This window comes from Cygnus olor, chromosome 6 (genome assembly GCF_009769625.2).
Source record: "Cygnus olor isolate bCygOlo1 chromosome 6, bCygOlo1.pri.v2, whole genome shotgun sequence".
In the NCBI taxonomy this organism is placed as follows: domain Eukaryota; kingdom Metazoa; phylum Chordata; class Aves; order Anseriformes; family Anatidae; genus Cygnus; species Cygnus olor.
The window spans coordinates 1,694,377-1,709,782 of record NC_049174.1 but is presented as its reverse complement, the minus strand read 5'-3'; the positions used below and the strand labels follow the sequence as shown (position 1 = coordinate 1,709,782).

The 15,406-nt window shown below is 39.8% G+C and overlaps 1 protein-coding gene across 5 annotated transcripts in view; it reads right to left on the bottom strand.

Moving 5' to 3' along the window:
- Positions 1 to 15,406, bottom strand: part of HECW2 (HECT, C2 and WW domain containing E3 ubiquitin protein ligase 2) — a 195,047-nt gene that overhangs the window by 175,462 nt on the left and 4,179 nt on the right. Inside the window, exon 1 of one of the 5 annotated variants that reach the window (XM_040562669.1) lies at positions 1,194 to 1,435. The exons of 2 other annotated variants lie outside the window; for them this stretch is intronic. The gene's annotated coding sequence lies outside the window, so the exon portion shown is untranslated. Of the gene's footprint in view, positions 1 to 751; positions 895 to 1,193; positions 1,436 to 15,406 lie in introns of those variants that run through there. 2 more of the 5 variants (XM_040562670.1, XM_040562666.1) reach the window with 2 other exon arrangements.

Below are 15,406 nucleotides of genomic sequence, written 5' to 3'. Positions count from 1 at the left end.
TGCGCATCTGCATATTGGAAGAAGGTGTTTGTTTTTTTTGTTTTTTTTTTTAATCCATCCACAACACAGATTTCTTTGCGCCCCTTAGTGCTGCAAATAATTTCTACTGAAATATTTATACTGGTGTGACTTTATTTTTCTGATGCAATATAATGGCCGGGGAGTAAAGAAGCTACAAGCGAAGTTTCACAGCATGCAGGAGGCAGCCCTGGCTGTCTGTGAGGGAAGCAAGCAAAAGCTCCTGCCGGATCTCGGGCACAGGAGGCGTTCAGGGCTGTATCTCCCACAAACACTCCAACGCAGTGCCGCGCAGTGCAAGGACTTCTGTACAGAGCATCCCAGAAAGGAAAGGAGGATGTTATAAATACACTCTATGCGCTCCTGCCATCTATTCGGTAGCAAATCAAGAAAAATTAAATTATGTAACTATTACTGTCTACATATAACACACATACACACCATATTTTGGTACCACACGGCCTAAAAACGATTTTTATTTTTCATCCAAATACCCTCCCGGTTTGCACCGACATGAGCACACAAAGGTAAGGAGACAAAACAAGGAAAAATCGTGCTAAGGAAAAATCTCCCCGGTACAACAACAGCAAGCCGGAGGACGGGAACAGAAGCCTATTTCCCCGCCGTCATTGTGCCTCGCACACCAGCCATAACCCCCGGGTGTGAGACCCCCGGGGCCGAGCGCGGAGCCGCCGCAAAGCCCCCCCAGATCCTCCCCGCGCCCGGCCCCTACCTGCCCCTCTCCTCTCCTCGCCTCCCCTCAGCGCACTGCGGCGGGCTCCGGCGGAGGGCGGCGGCCGGACCCCCCCGTCCTTGCGGCAGCGGCCCCCGGGCGCCCGCGGCGGGGCGAGCGCCTCCCCGCGCAGGGGCGCCGCGCCTCCCCCTCAGCGCCGGGGCCGCGGCCGGGCCCCCGCCCCCGACAGCGCCACCGGCCCCGGGCCGCAGCCCCGCGGGCCTGGGCGGCGCCGGGGCCGGGGGGAGGCCGCGGGCAGCCGCTGACAAAGGCGCCCGCCCCCGCCGCCACACGGCCCCAGCCCCAGCCACGTCGTGGGGGGCAGCTCCCCCTCAGCGCCCGCAGCCGGCCGGCCCCGCCGCCGCCACGCTGTAACGGCGGCTCCGTGGGGCTCTAAAATGCCTCTTTCCACGTTATTATTTCTTTTTTTCAATTCACTTACGGTTCTGAGCGCTGTTATCCGTGTCATCTGGGCGCAGAAGAGCCGTCCTTTGTCATTTCCTCAATTTCAATTATCCTGGCTATTTGAGAGCAGCCTGGTGCAATCAGCTCTACGTTTCCTACTTACTCGTCGATTTGCCTCGTTCTTTGTCCACTGCAATGAATCCCCGAGTGTTTGCGTAGGAAAGCGTGGCAACAAACGTGTAAATGCAATGAAAACTCAAAACACGCGCTGCAGCAGCAGAGGAGCGGTGATGTGAAACACACCGCAGCAGCGCAGCCCAACAAAAGCACAAGAAATGGGCACACACACACACTCGGTCCTGAGTGACCCAGGTCCTGGTTACTATTACTGAGACAACACCTCACGCTTTCCTTTCCGGTCTGAGTTTTATAAAGTCAAAATCTTCCCACAAGCAAGGAGCACAGCAGTCCTAACTATTCCGTATTCTACATCTGTTTTCTGTATCAAGCATCTACCAATACGTGGCCAACTAAATAGGTCGCTTTAGAAACTATTTCATGAAAATAACCACCTGGAAACTATATGAACGTATATCCAAATACAAACTCGGTTTTGTACAGCTTGTAGCGTATTCCCAAATCCCTGGCCTTGAAATCCTTTCTCTGTGGAAGCCCACGGCACATCTGCCTTGGGCTTCAACAGAGCAAGGGAATTTGTTCTTCAGCTCTTCTGTATGACGCGAGACAAACTGCTCCAGATCTGGGTGTATGCGGCTCTAATCCAAAGTAGGTCAAGCCATGACAGTCATTAACATCCTTCCGTCTATCTAAAGCTTTTACACTTTCTTTCAGTTGCTTTCTATGTATTGTACCTGTATTGGTGCTTACAACATAGCTTACACACGCTAAGGGCGCAAATGGTCAGCGTGACTGATTAGTCTGGCTCTTTATACTGAAGAATACTGCACCACTGCAATATATCTGTTTAGATTTACATTAAAGGCTCGGATTCAGATGATTATGTACAGGTTTGTAGTGATTTGGGTATTCTTAGATACATCTCTCTCTTTGGTGGTACCTTCACTTGGTATGGATAACATAGCGCCTATTTTACTTCCTGAAACAAGATCAAAGGGGGAAAAAAGGATGTGTGATGCCAAGAATTTCATAACATTTATAGTTATTTGTGCTTTGTTTTTGGTTATCGTGACATTTTTATAACGAGGAGATGAGAAACTGAGAAGATGAAAACCGTTAGCTAATGAATTATTCTCAGTGGATTTGCAGGCTGTAAAAGCCCTTTGACGGTGTGACACAAGTGCGGGCTGTCTTTAAGTTACACTTCTCATCTGCCAAATGAAAAAAACTGCATAAATCAGACACTGGATTTTCATGTTTCTCTCCCTCAAAAAGGATTTTGAGGATGTCCTTGCGCCCGTGCTTGAAAAAAATCCTATTTCCACTGAGCAAAAGTGTTAATTTATATGAATCTTTAAAATCCCCTTAACTTCCCCAAACATAAAAGGCAGCAATCACAACAGTGGTAAAACGCAAGGTATTTGTAGAAATTCAGCACTACTACTTTTCAGAAACTACAAAGCTGTCAATTTCTCTGCTTATATTTCTGCTACATGTACAGCTTGCTTATATTTCTGCTAAATGTGTATTTCATGCTACATGTACAGTTCTTTATGAACAGTTCCCATGTCTTTGGTATGGTTTGGGATTATTTTCAATTTTCCTAGACATGGCTGTTACTGAATGGAGTTGAGTGCACAGTAGAATACAAAGCCACTTCATAAAGGAATTGCTATTTCTCTTGTCTCCATGGATGCGCATACGTCTACAGGCACTGTGCTGCTAAGGAAGAGGCTAACTTTTCAGAGCCATGTGCTGAGGAAATGAGTAGTTAACCTTCAATAGACTCAAAGATAGAGACAAACAGCCTGCTTTTCTGTAGCAAACATTTTTTCCCCTCTTTCTGACTCTAGGGCTCTTTTTTCCCTTGCCTGGATCCACATCCTCTCCTTTGCTGAAAATACAATACAAAAGAAACCAGTGACAGAAATATGAAATCAACTTTGCTGAAGTGGGGATTCCTACTGTGTCCCCTAGGGCTCTAAAAATGTTCTGTAACAGAGACCTGAAGTGTGCAATGCATGGCAGGACATTTCTGGGCTGAGAAATACCTGTTTAAAGATAAGTTACAAAGTGTCTTAGACAGAGCTTTTACTGGATGAAAGTTACAAACATTATTCTACTCTCATGTAAAAATAGCAGAAATTATACTAGAAGATTAAAACTTTCAAAGAGTATTTGTGCTACTTGTTCCTGGAAATGATTTCACTGAAGAAAAAAAACAATTTTCAGTCATCCCACAAAATGGTTTAGTAAGAAAACTGCAAAATTTTATGAATTCTAAAATCTTTTACCATGAAAAATAAATTGGACATCCAAAACTTCCAATTACTGCCCTTGCAGTTCTGTCTACGATAAGAACCTACAACATACTGGCATAAGAATGCACCCTCTATAAAAGGGATTTTCAGCTGCTCTAACTTTGGACACTGGTGACTTAACAGAAGAGGACATATAATTAAAATAATTTATTAGACTTCAACATTAAAAAGCAATATGCATTTTGCCTGGCCATATTCCTTCATTCCTACGCATACACTAACAAAACAAGAACAAAACAAAACAAAAAAAGGCAAAAGCAAAAATATAAAAGCAAAATATAACTTTTCAGCTAACATTAAATAAATAAAACAATATTCCATTACTTCCCATCTCATTCTTCTTCCTTTTGGTTATCACTTAGAGCAAACAAAGGAAGAGTTGATGAATCATTATTGAAGATCATCATCTTGCACTGTGTGCAAGAAGAACAATACCCTTTGAGCTGGTAACTGTCCTTCCTATACAAGTTAGAAATGTTAAAAGGCAAGAAATGCAGTTCTATATTATATGAAGATTTCTCATTTTCCCAGCAATTCAGTTATCTGAAAGACAACAGGCCAAGCTGAATACCTGAAATAAGAGTTTCTTCGTCATGACCATTTAAAAGCCAAACATAAAAATGCTAAAAATATCTACTGGAAGACCATTCACATGGGATGGAAATGTGATGTTTCACAGGACTTCTGGACAGATTACTGTGCAGCAGGTGGAAATATTAATTGAAAGAATCACCCTAGGTGCCAAAATCTGCAGGACACATTCTTTGGGCTGTCCTGCCTCCTTTGTGCTGCACAAAAGGCTTAACGAGAATGAAAACCATCTGCAGCTCCCAGCTGAGGATTTTTGTGCTGTAAAGGAGTCCCTAAGTGACGCCCTGCGACCTGCGCAGCGAGGCAAAGCACGCCTGGGCTTCGCTGCCCCCTGGGCCCTTGGGAGCTGCTGCCATCTAGTATTGCATAATGCCAGGGCAGGCATGCATCCAGCCAGAGAGCCAAGGGGCTTCACGGCAGCTCTACACACTTATGGTGTGCAGAGGAGAAACTCAGCACACTGGGCCACCTGGTTAGAGTGCTGATCTGCAGACCCTCATCTGATAAAACTCTCACAGACATACCTCTGAGCACCTATCTGCACTGGCCTGCTGGCATTGGACCCATAGGAACGTTAGCACGTGAAGCAAATGAAAACATGGCCAAGTTTGGCTTTAGAAAAATTTAAACCGCCAGTGGGAAGTTGTATATTAATTACAAATACTAAAGCACTCATCTCCTACCAATAACATTTTATGAAATTATGGAAATAGTTCTTAGGTACAGAAATTAAATCTGCTGCAGTTCCTAATGCTTCCAGATAGTTGCTGAAATGTGCATAAAGATCACTGAATTGTGGTTAAAATTATGATGATAAAAGCAATTGTCAGCTTCTGTTGGTACTTGCAGAGATTTAATTTTAGAACTGTACCCTTAGGCAAGTAATATGGAAATAGATCCATACACACTGCATCCAAAGTCATACTGAAATGTCACTTGTAAAACACACCTTCACGATCTTGCTATCTGATGTATAAATGTGCCTGTCAAATCTGCAGAGAAAGCCATCAGTACTTGTAGGCTGTGGTGAGGTGGTATGGATACACTATCAATGGATCGTGGTTTTGTAAAAATCAGGAAGCTTCTACAACTGAAGAAAATGAACACGTTGTTCTTTTGGAATATTCCTGGTGAAGCAAGTAGAAGGAGTCTGTGGGGAAACAGTCCGACATCATGCTGAGAAGACGAATGGTATAAAGATTGTGATGATACGGAGACATTAGCAAGGCTGAAAAGGGGATCACAGATCTGTATCGGAGCCCTAGAGAATTTAAAGATTCATGCTGACAGTAGTGGAACAATCCCTGGTTTTCCACAGTGAAGGGAGAGGAAAAAAGCTCGAGCAGGTGGCACAGAACTGCCACATCACTGATACCACTAGGAATCACATCCCAGAAAATTTACCTGCGGCCCTTCTTCACGTTAGTTTATGCCTCTCTGGACAGTAACAATGGTTATTTGAATTACACATTTGGCCAATAATTTGACTAAAATCCTCAAACAATCTCTTTTAGGAGTTTTACTCCTTCCCACAACAGCAACAAGTACCACGCAGATGCATTTAGTAAGCAAATAAATCAGGTATTAAGGGGGCAAGCTATACTAGCAATGAATTTTCTTTAAATGATTTAGAGAAAACAGGCTTTTCTTTGGCAACCAGGCAGCAGGTTACCCTAGTGACATTAATTCATTTTGCATCCTACACAGTCTCGAATGTGAAATTAGCAGAGCTGGAAAATGCCCCTGCAGCCGAGGCAGAAATAACACACTTCTTACTGTGAGTGGAAGCTTCTCGTCAGGAGACACTTGTGCTTCACTGCTCTTTGTCAAGCAGGGTAACATGAATATACATTTCACTAACAGGCATGATCAGCAACAGAAACTCAGCAGATCACAGAGTGAGACAGAGCTGTCAAACACTTAAGCCACATCTATTCTGCACAGAACATACAAACATTAATGCCAGAAAAATAAAGCCACTCTGAAAGCCCAAAGAATCAACAAAGAAGCTTCTTGCCCATGCCTAATCCAGCTGAACCTTCTTAAAGTGCCATTGAAAACAGATGCTTATAATGACTTCCATCTACAATAGCATTTTTTCCCCATTGTAGCCTCTTCCATTTAAGAAAAGACTATAAGTTTACATTTAAGAATCCACAGTTGTCTAAAACACAGATATTGAGACTGCTATTTCAGCTAAGAATTTAATTCAGAATGGTGAAAATTACTAGAGCTTCCCTTTCCCCAATTCTTATGCCAATTTTATATAGCGAGAGATTTCTTCAATGACTGCGTAATGTACGAATAGTGGTAAACTTAAAGAAACCAGTGTTTAATCAGTTCTCTGTCTAGAAGTGTCATCATAACCATATCCAGCACCACTACAAAGATAACTGCAAAACCCTAACAAGCCCTAACACCCTAACAGCACAATCTCACTCCCTGTTGAGGCTCATAGCCAAAGGAAGAGCTTGTATTTTTTTGTTACCTTGTTGTTACTGCCAGGTACTACACAACTTCCATTTTAATATTTGGCATTTTTTCCTTGGCATCACTGGGAAAGACAGCAGTGACAAGCCATTAGAGCACAGCAATGGCAACATATGTTCCAGGAGAATATAAACCTAACATATTCTATTTTTTCAGTATACTGGAAGCTATCTGACAACCTCAAAATATTGCAACCCATCCATTCCTAACATAAATTCATTTAACAATAGTTCACTGTGCAGCTCTACTGTGTAAACTAACACTTTTGTTCAGAAATCAGAAGTCTGCAAAACAACCACAGGAATAGAGACATGTAGGTGTACCACTTTCTTACAATCTCTACATAAAATATTATACAAATAACTTCTTATAACACGTTCCTCTGCTTTATAATAGAAAGTTTTACAAAACGAAACTTGAAGTTCTTACTCTGATTTCCAACAGTTGTCATATATATTATTAAAAAATAGGTAAACAAAAAATGAGACTTTTAAGACGTGTAGATTCTGAACTCCTCCATCTGGTGATGTTGTGGTGCAGTGACCATTATGACTGAGAACAGAGACCTCAGCTACACAACTCATAGAAAGAAGTGATCCAAACTGAAGCCAAAATGAGGCGTACGACATACCACAAAGTGCTTGTGCATTAAGAACACACTTAACTCCAAATACAAACATAACTGCTTAGCTGAAGAGAGACGAATTTAAACATGCACTGTGAGTTAAGACAAATACCAACATTGCAGCATACCTGGGAAAAACAATCCCACTGCAGTAAAAACTGCTCGGGGGAACAGAGTGATGACATGGATAGGAAATAATAGCAGCAAAGAACACTGACAGGAAGCAACAATATTAGAAATCTTCACACTAACAAAGAACAGCAAATATTTGCAGAGTAAATAAAAATACAGTACAGAGTGTAGGAAATAAGACCCAAATAAGAACTGCAGAGTGATCAACAGAACACCTAACTGCTGAGCCTTACCCCCAAATCCCCATCTGCCTGTGGTACCTGTAGAAAAGAGGGGTGGCGTGTACTGCTCGATATGCAGCGCAGCAGTTCTTGCTTCTGTCATCTGCACAACGATTTACACTGGCAACTTGTGCTGGAGCCCTGCAGGTACTTTGGAAGAGCAGAGCCAAGAAGGAGTTCTCTTGAGAAAAACATTTAAAACTCAAAGATAAGGAAAAAATACTTAGAGCATAAAACCACTCCAGAGTGTCTGCACAAACTGTGCAAAAATTGCAGCATGCGGATAATGGAGAAAATAAATCTCTGCAATTATTTATATATAAATATTCTGAAACACAAATGACAGCACTGCAAGGATATTTGGAGCACAGTTTGAACAGATCAAAGTCACTTTTATACTGGCATATTTGGATCACGAATACCTGTCAAGCTTCAGCCAAGCTCACATCACTGTATTAGGCAACCATTTAAATCCCACGTAAGATTTTGGGCTGGTATGGAATCTCAGAGCAGGAATCCAAACTACTGCCTGGCAAATATTCCAGGAGCACTGAAACCTCACAAAAGTGGTTCTCTCACTGACAAATGTGATTTTGTTTTTATAAGCAACACTACTAAGCTGAGGTAGGCAGCATGTTGTTCTGCATTTCTGGTTGGCCTTGCCACTTTGCTTCCCAGGAAAACTAAAATGTCTTAAATCTCTCTTGTTCTGCTGTAAAATTCATGGGACATGTCATTCTTGCCACATTAACACCCCCTCTGTTGTTGTTTTTTTTTTTTGGTTGAGCACAAGACTTAGTTTTGTGTTTTATTACAACAGTTGTTTTAAAGGCAACTTTCGAGAAATTAAATGCTACCTCTCATTTTCTGGTAACTCTGAATGTGTTGGAGAGCTCCTAACTAGAGATTTTTAAAGCAAGATTGCATACAGTCCTATCATGAAGAATAATCCTGCCATGGAAGAATCCAGCCTACACGTGCAAAACTGCGTATCTTATTTCATGGACTCCTTTCCTGCAGACCAAGATGCTGTTACTTGGCCATAGTTACTGCTGACTTCTGAGCACACAAGTCTGGCCGTGCGAGTGATCTGGTTACTGCACGACCAGCTGCTGCAAGGTGAGTATTTGTGGCTGGGTTTTTATCAGTAAGTAGGAAAAGGACTCTATATCATATCCTGATCAGATGTGAATAGCAAACTTAATTCTAAGTCAGTGCATCTTATTAAGGTTGAGCAAAATTCATTTCCTACTGGAAAAGCTGGAAGAAAAAAAAAAAGCATCAGGAAAGAAGAGGATAAATATTACTAGTTTAGCCTTGATAGCTAACTCGTGGTACTTTACCACACCATTATCAAATGTGTCTGCATAATGTCAGTGAAGTGCAATAACAACATTACTGCAGAAAACATCGTCTCCACATAATAATCCTATGAATAATAAATGCTATTTAGGCATCAAACTACTGCTTTCACATCACGTTATAATATTACTTCCACAAAGGCAGGTAGGCCCTCATACGACATTAAATATAGAGAAAAGTGGAAATTCTGAAAAGTGTATATAAAAGTATATATTCCAGTTAATGTAACCACTTAAAAATCTTTGTGATTCCAGCTTGGCATATTTTGGAGAATATCATTAGCAAATATTTGTGAAACCTCTTAATTTGCCTAAAATTACACAGGATTTGGAGAAGCTTGCTGAAGCTAGTACTTATTTTAAGTATTAGGTCCATTTGTTTCTGAGAAGTTCTAGGTTGAGACATGAACAAAAAGTGGCAGGAAAAGAAATGTTGTTTCTCCCACGGTAAGCACACTAATGTAAGGCTTAAAAATGAAGCAGAAGCACATTTTTGCTTATACCTTTGAACTGCACCATCTGGTTGAGGCTCAATTAAGATTCATCAGTCCCTGATTGGAATGCATTCAGGACTCGCTATTTTGAACCAGAAAACTAGACAGCCAGAACACATGATTTTGTGGACTAATAAAATACAGAATACACTTTCAAATCCCTGAATCAAATGAGGATAATTTCATATTTCTTGGGTATGCATTTCTAAATTTTAGAATGAAAATACACCAGTGATATAAAAGCCACAAAAGGCAGTTTCACGTTACAGCTTTAGCCCAGTTAACATCTCACCACCATCAGAAAGATGAGGCCTTAATCCCTCCCAAATCTCCTCAAGCAGTCCCATCACTTACTCTGCATCTGCTTCGGCAATTGCCTAATTGCACAGCAAAGGCTGTTTGAGTCACTAAAACACCAGAGAATCAGGCCAGGAAAAGTGCACATTTTCTTGCTGAGTTAGCACATTATATGGGATCCCCGTGCTATCCCATAGGCACAGGAGCTGATGTGACTGACAGGCAGTCATCCCACTGGGGAGAGACAGCAAGGGAGAAGGGAAGGAGACACCTTCTGTTTGGAAGCACAGTGTTGTTACTCTGACTTGCAACCTAAACATAACTGTTTTCTGCTCCCTGGGCACTTTGTGTCTGCTTTTAGCTGTATGCTTTGTAGGTTTATGTACATCACACCCAAGTGCAGCCCTAAATTCACAAACAACAGGCAAGCGCATGAATTCAGTGCTCAGAGTACAATAAGAAATAAGGCCTTCAGGACAAATCGAGCAGTTTTATTCAAGGAAATACTGGAGAAGAAATCAACATCTGGAACACAAAAAGTTGTGACTGCATAGGAGAAGAGGGAACTTTCATTCAAGATTGTGTATTTCCATTGTTTGATGCTGGCCCCAAACCCAGATACGGTATTAGACTGAAGTAGGCTATGACTTTTTTTCCTTCAGATAGAAATGTCACAAGAAAGTTGTTTACAATGAAAATCCTGAAACAGGATTTGGCAATAGTGAAGCCAGAGTTTCCCAATAATGTGAAATTGTAAAAGCTTCTTTTAAATTTGATTTAATACTCCATGGTCAAATTCTGCTTTTATAGACAGATGGTAGCATTTTTTTTCTTTGTTTGTTTATTATAAATGCACTTAAGCACATCTATTCAGTTCACTGGAAAAAAGATGAAAATATAATTTGCAATATTTTAATCCGTAAAGCTTAATTCCTTTGCAGTCGTCATCTCAATGTAGCAACAGATTTCACTGTTGCTATTGCTACAAAGGGATTAGACTTCCTCCGTTGATTTTGAATACTGGAAAAAATACTGTAACCGCAGGGTTTGATCAGGGGGTTGTTAGAAGGGTTTTGTTTATTCCTTTTTCCATTTCACAGGTTTCACCTTGCCATTGCAATTCATATTTTCATGTTAGACTACAGCTTCTTCTACTCCAATAAAACTATCAGACATTTCTGTTGTGCTGCTTCTCCATACTCTGAGTTTGGTGAACCTCATGGAACAATAAATAACTTCTAACATAGCAAGTGTAACATGGGAATTAGGAGCAATACTTTAAGCCAACTTGAACTGTAAATTTGTAGCAGCACTATACCAAAAAGTACATTTACAGCATTTAGGTGTTCACATAGTTTACAGAGTAATACTGGGGCATTGTAAACGATGGCCATTCCTCTTCCGTCACCTCTCTCAATGTGTTCCATTACACTCTGATAAGGGAAGATGCTATTTCTTGACTTGACAGATTAATGTAAATTTACCTTAATGGGGGGGACTCAGCAAACAACTGCCTGCTGCTCTGGCACTGACCTTTTTTAAGGTTATCATTTTACACACATTGTATAGTTCAGTAAAGAAGCTTCAATTCCTTCAACAAAAACACAGCTGTTCTACGCCCGGTAAGATGCTGTCACAGGCTGCTAGACACATTCTTAGCTAGCTGTGTATCAAGGGACATTATTCAGTGATTTATTCACTGGAGTTATTCACAAAACAGCACCTTAGCTAGAAACCAAGAATTCTGGTGTCGGACTCTAAAGCAGCATACACTGATATGAAATATTTGACATTACACAAGCATCTGGCCACCAAGCTCTACTTTTCTGTTCTGCAGCACAAAGATACATTCTTGCTACAGAATATTTCCCCTGCAAATGTTCAGAGGTTTTCTACTTTTTTCAAATCTATTGGGAGGTATGGGAAGGAATATAGTGAGGTCATTTAGTCTACTGCTTCCAAACCTTTTTTAAAATCCAAAGACCAGATACTACTTCAGGAAAAAAAAAAAAAAAAGTATATGGAAAATGTATTATTTTTCGGTGGGAAAATAAGTGAAAAATAATAAGCATTCAGGCAAAACAAGGTCTTACACATTAAAAAGTTACCATACATACTATTTCATTTAAAATATTCGTTAGAAAAATTATAATAATTCCTGACATTTCCCATCAAAAGTCAACAACACATAGCTGCCTACTCACAAAAATATACTTGCATGAGATTTTATTTTGCTTTTTCTAACTGCAATTCTTTACAGATGATGAGGCCAGAATCATCTCCTGTTTAGGATACGAGCAGGGTCTGGTATCTTAATATTTACTTATCATTTACTAATAGATGCCTAGTCCATTCTTCTGCCCTAAAGTAGAATGAATTACGACTAAGCCATTTCTAGGAGATTTTATGTACTACATCAGAGCAAGCAACCACAATACTGTCTCTGACCACAAGTTCTACAAGGAATAGTGATTACCTTCAAACTGCACTGTGAGATTACAGCATTATACACAGTTTTAGTGTACATAGCTATGAATTCTGATTACAAAATATAATGGACAAAAAATCTGTCCTATCAAACAGCAAATGCTACTGACTTCAGTAAAAGCCAAGATGTCATTCAGCTTATATTTGGCATGAATCAGTAACTTTGCCCATACAAGTATGAATCTGTGCTCATTGCATCCTGCAGCCTATTGCTTACTGAAAGATATTCCAGCTCTGTGCTACTTCTTAAATGTCCGACACTGCCCTGTTGACTGCAATTGTGCATTCTTCCCATAATCACACAAATCCTATTCCAAAGTGTCCCATGCACATAAAAAGAGGGTACAACTCCCAGATTGCCAGCATACCTACCATTTATTGTTATAATTCTATTTGACAATTATTATTTTTTTTACAGTGAACAATAACTAAGTGAAATGGAAGTATCCATTTGCAAAGACTAGAATTTCTATGCCACTTCATGAATTACTAGAAACTGATTCAAGGCAGGCAATCCCAAACTTAAGCATAAAATTAACTGCAAGGAAGTCTTGCTTTCTGCTTTTCAGTTTGGCATATTATTAAATCTTCCTCCTATAAATCAACTCATTTAACAGCAGTGTTCTGCTTCCACCTGTACAAAAAGAAAGTCAGCACAGGGGTTTGTAGTACCACAGATTTTTCCATAAATATTTAGTGGGCTCAATTACAAGTCAGTATCTGGAAAAATTGTACAAGAGCTTTGGCTGGTACAAGCACAAAGCTGTACCCTCAACAACCACCTGCAGAAAGCAACTCCTACATATACAAAAATGCTAATTTCTCATTCCTTCAGAAGACATTTTCTTATCCTTTCCAAGCACTAAAAATCTACTCGTTTTAGTAATAAGAATGGAAGATGAGTACAATTGCTGGGACCACATTCCCAAAGAGTTTGCCTCTTGTTACCTCATGAATTCCACACAAAACAAAACAAAACAAAAACCAAAGCAGTAGTACTTGCAGTATAGCATTGCAGAAAGGAAACACAAAAGAAAGCAAAAGGCCTGTGTGAGAGCTGCCTATAGTAAAGATGGAGATTTGCACAAATAACAGCACATGCATTTGCCCAGCTGAGTGGTACCAAATGCAGGAATAGCCACTTAAAAAATCTCCAGTGCTAGACTATTTCTTTGTGTTCAGAATATCAAGAGAAGCACATCAATTTGATGGTGTGAGCAGGCTGTCCAAGGTCAATTTTAGAAGAATAATTTCAGTGTTCTCTTTAAATAGTGTTTAGTCATCAATACCTTTTCTGAGCACTTACAAGGATGATGGTTGCAGTTTGACAGAGAATTACAAATACAAAATCCATCAGCCATTAAGGAAACAAGGTTTGAAGGGAGAAATAGTATTTTATAAACCAGTATTCAGGGCAATTGCATTTTAACTTAATTAAATACTGCGCCATCAGAAGTACAAAAAACCCTGCATTGTTTGTAAATGCACTTGAGCCTTTTAAATGAGACCAGCACTTTTTCATAAGTACATCAACAAAAATGACAGCCACTAGGGAAAAATCAATCAACTAATATTAGAATAAAGCTTAAATAAATTAATTAACATATATTTTGCTGAATATGTTAACTTTTTAGTATCAATTAAACCATGCTACTCTAGATAACTAAAAGCATTAGCTGCATTAATAACTGCTACTGGTGCAAATTGTTTTGAGAGATAATAACCAGACTCTGGTGTACAGGACTACCATAATTTTAAAGCACATAAATGACACTTTTCCTCCCATTGATGAATGAATTCTGTACACAGTGGACACAAGAATTTTGAAGTAAAAAAAGGCAAACTGTATTCTCCATTTGTGCATGCATTTGGTTTACAGTACATGTCAGTCTGCGGCTCCCAGGATCTGGGCCACACTCTGTAAAGCTATGCAGCAGTCCCTGGCTATTTGCAGAAAAATAGCACAGCACTTCAAAGAGACCATGGCGCAACAAAGCCCCTTCCCAAAATATATGCTGACTTTTGGTTATTTCAGAAAGAAAACATTCCCTGTAAGGACTGCACAGACAATTCCCAAACTCAAAAATCAAATGTTAATTAAAATACTATGTGTCCCTCCTAGAAAACACAATGCCTTCGTTTCCTATGCATCCCTGTTATCTTATTGTCCAATGGGTTTCTCCTGTGTTGTTGTTTGCATGTTCTCCAGGGGAAGTCATTATTCCAGTAAGAAACTGAAAACAACAACATGCAGGTGATACCAGTCATGTACCTCTGTCATGTCAGTGTATTACCCTTAGAGACTCTTGCACTTCACAAGTAAGCCAGCAGACCACCCAAATTGATGTGTCACTGGTATTAAGACAAGAGGCAAATGAGGCAAACCCTTACATAGAATTTAACTGTATTTCATAAAAAAACACATACATAGGATTTAAAGCTTTCAACTTCTGAATTTAAAAATAAGAAAAAAATATATTACTAAGAGCGCTGTTATTGAGTTAACAACTGAAACTGATGATAATACAGATCATGCTTTGAGGTTTTCATCCACATAGCCAGAGGCCCCTTCCTTTCCCAAACATATGGAAAGTCATAACATAGAAAACATTAAAAAACATTATAAATATTTTTGTTTTCATATGATGTTTTCCTTACATTTAAAAAATCAACATTTACAGTGCCAAAAGCATGAGAAGAGACAGAATTATATCAAGAACAGACTTTTTCTTTCACTTTCACAAATTTATGCAATTGTTTCACATTTTTTGAGAGTTACAGAGATGTAAATACAGAATGTTACTGTTCATAGGAGTACTACTGACAATCTGTTTAAAATGGATTCAAACACCTGGCTGAATTCACTGTACTCTGCTTACATGAAATATTGTTTCTCAGCAGGAGTGTAAGTCACTGTTCTATAAGTGTACCAAGTGTCCTGGTATGGTTTCATTCGATTTCAGTGGAAGACATGCAAAGACTGGCAATTCAAATAATGAAAAACATTTCTGTCATTGCAGGACTATCATGTTTGAGTGTTTTAGATGTCATTTAGATTTATCATATGCCTTTAAATCTATTCAAATTTATGTA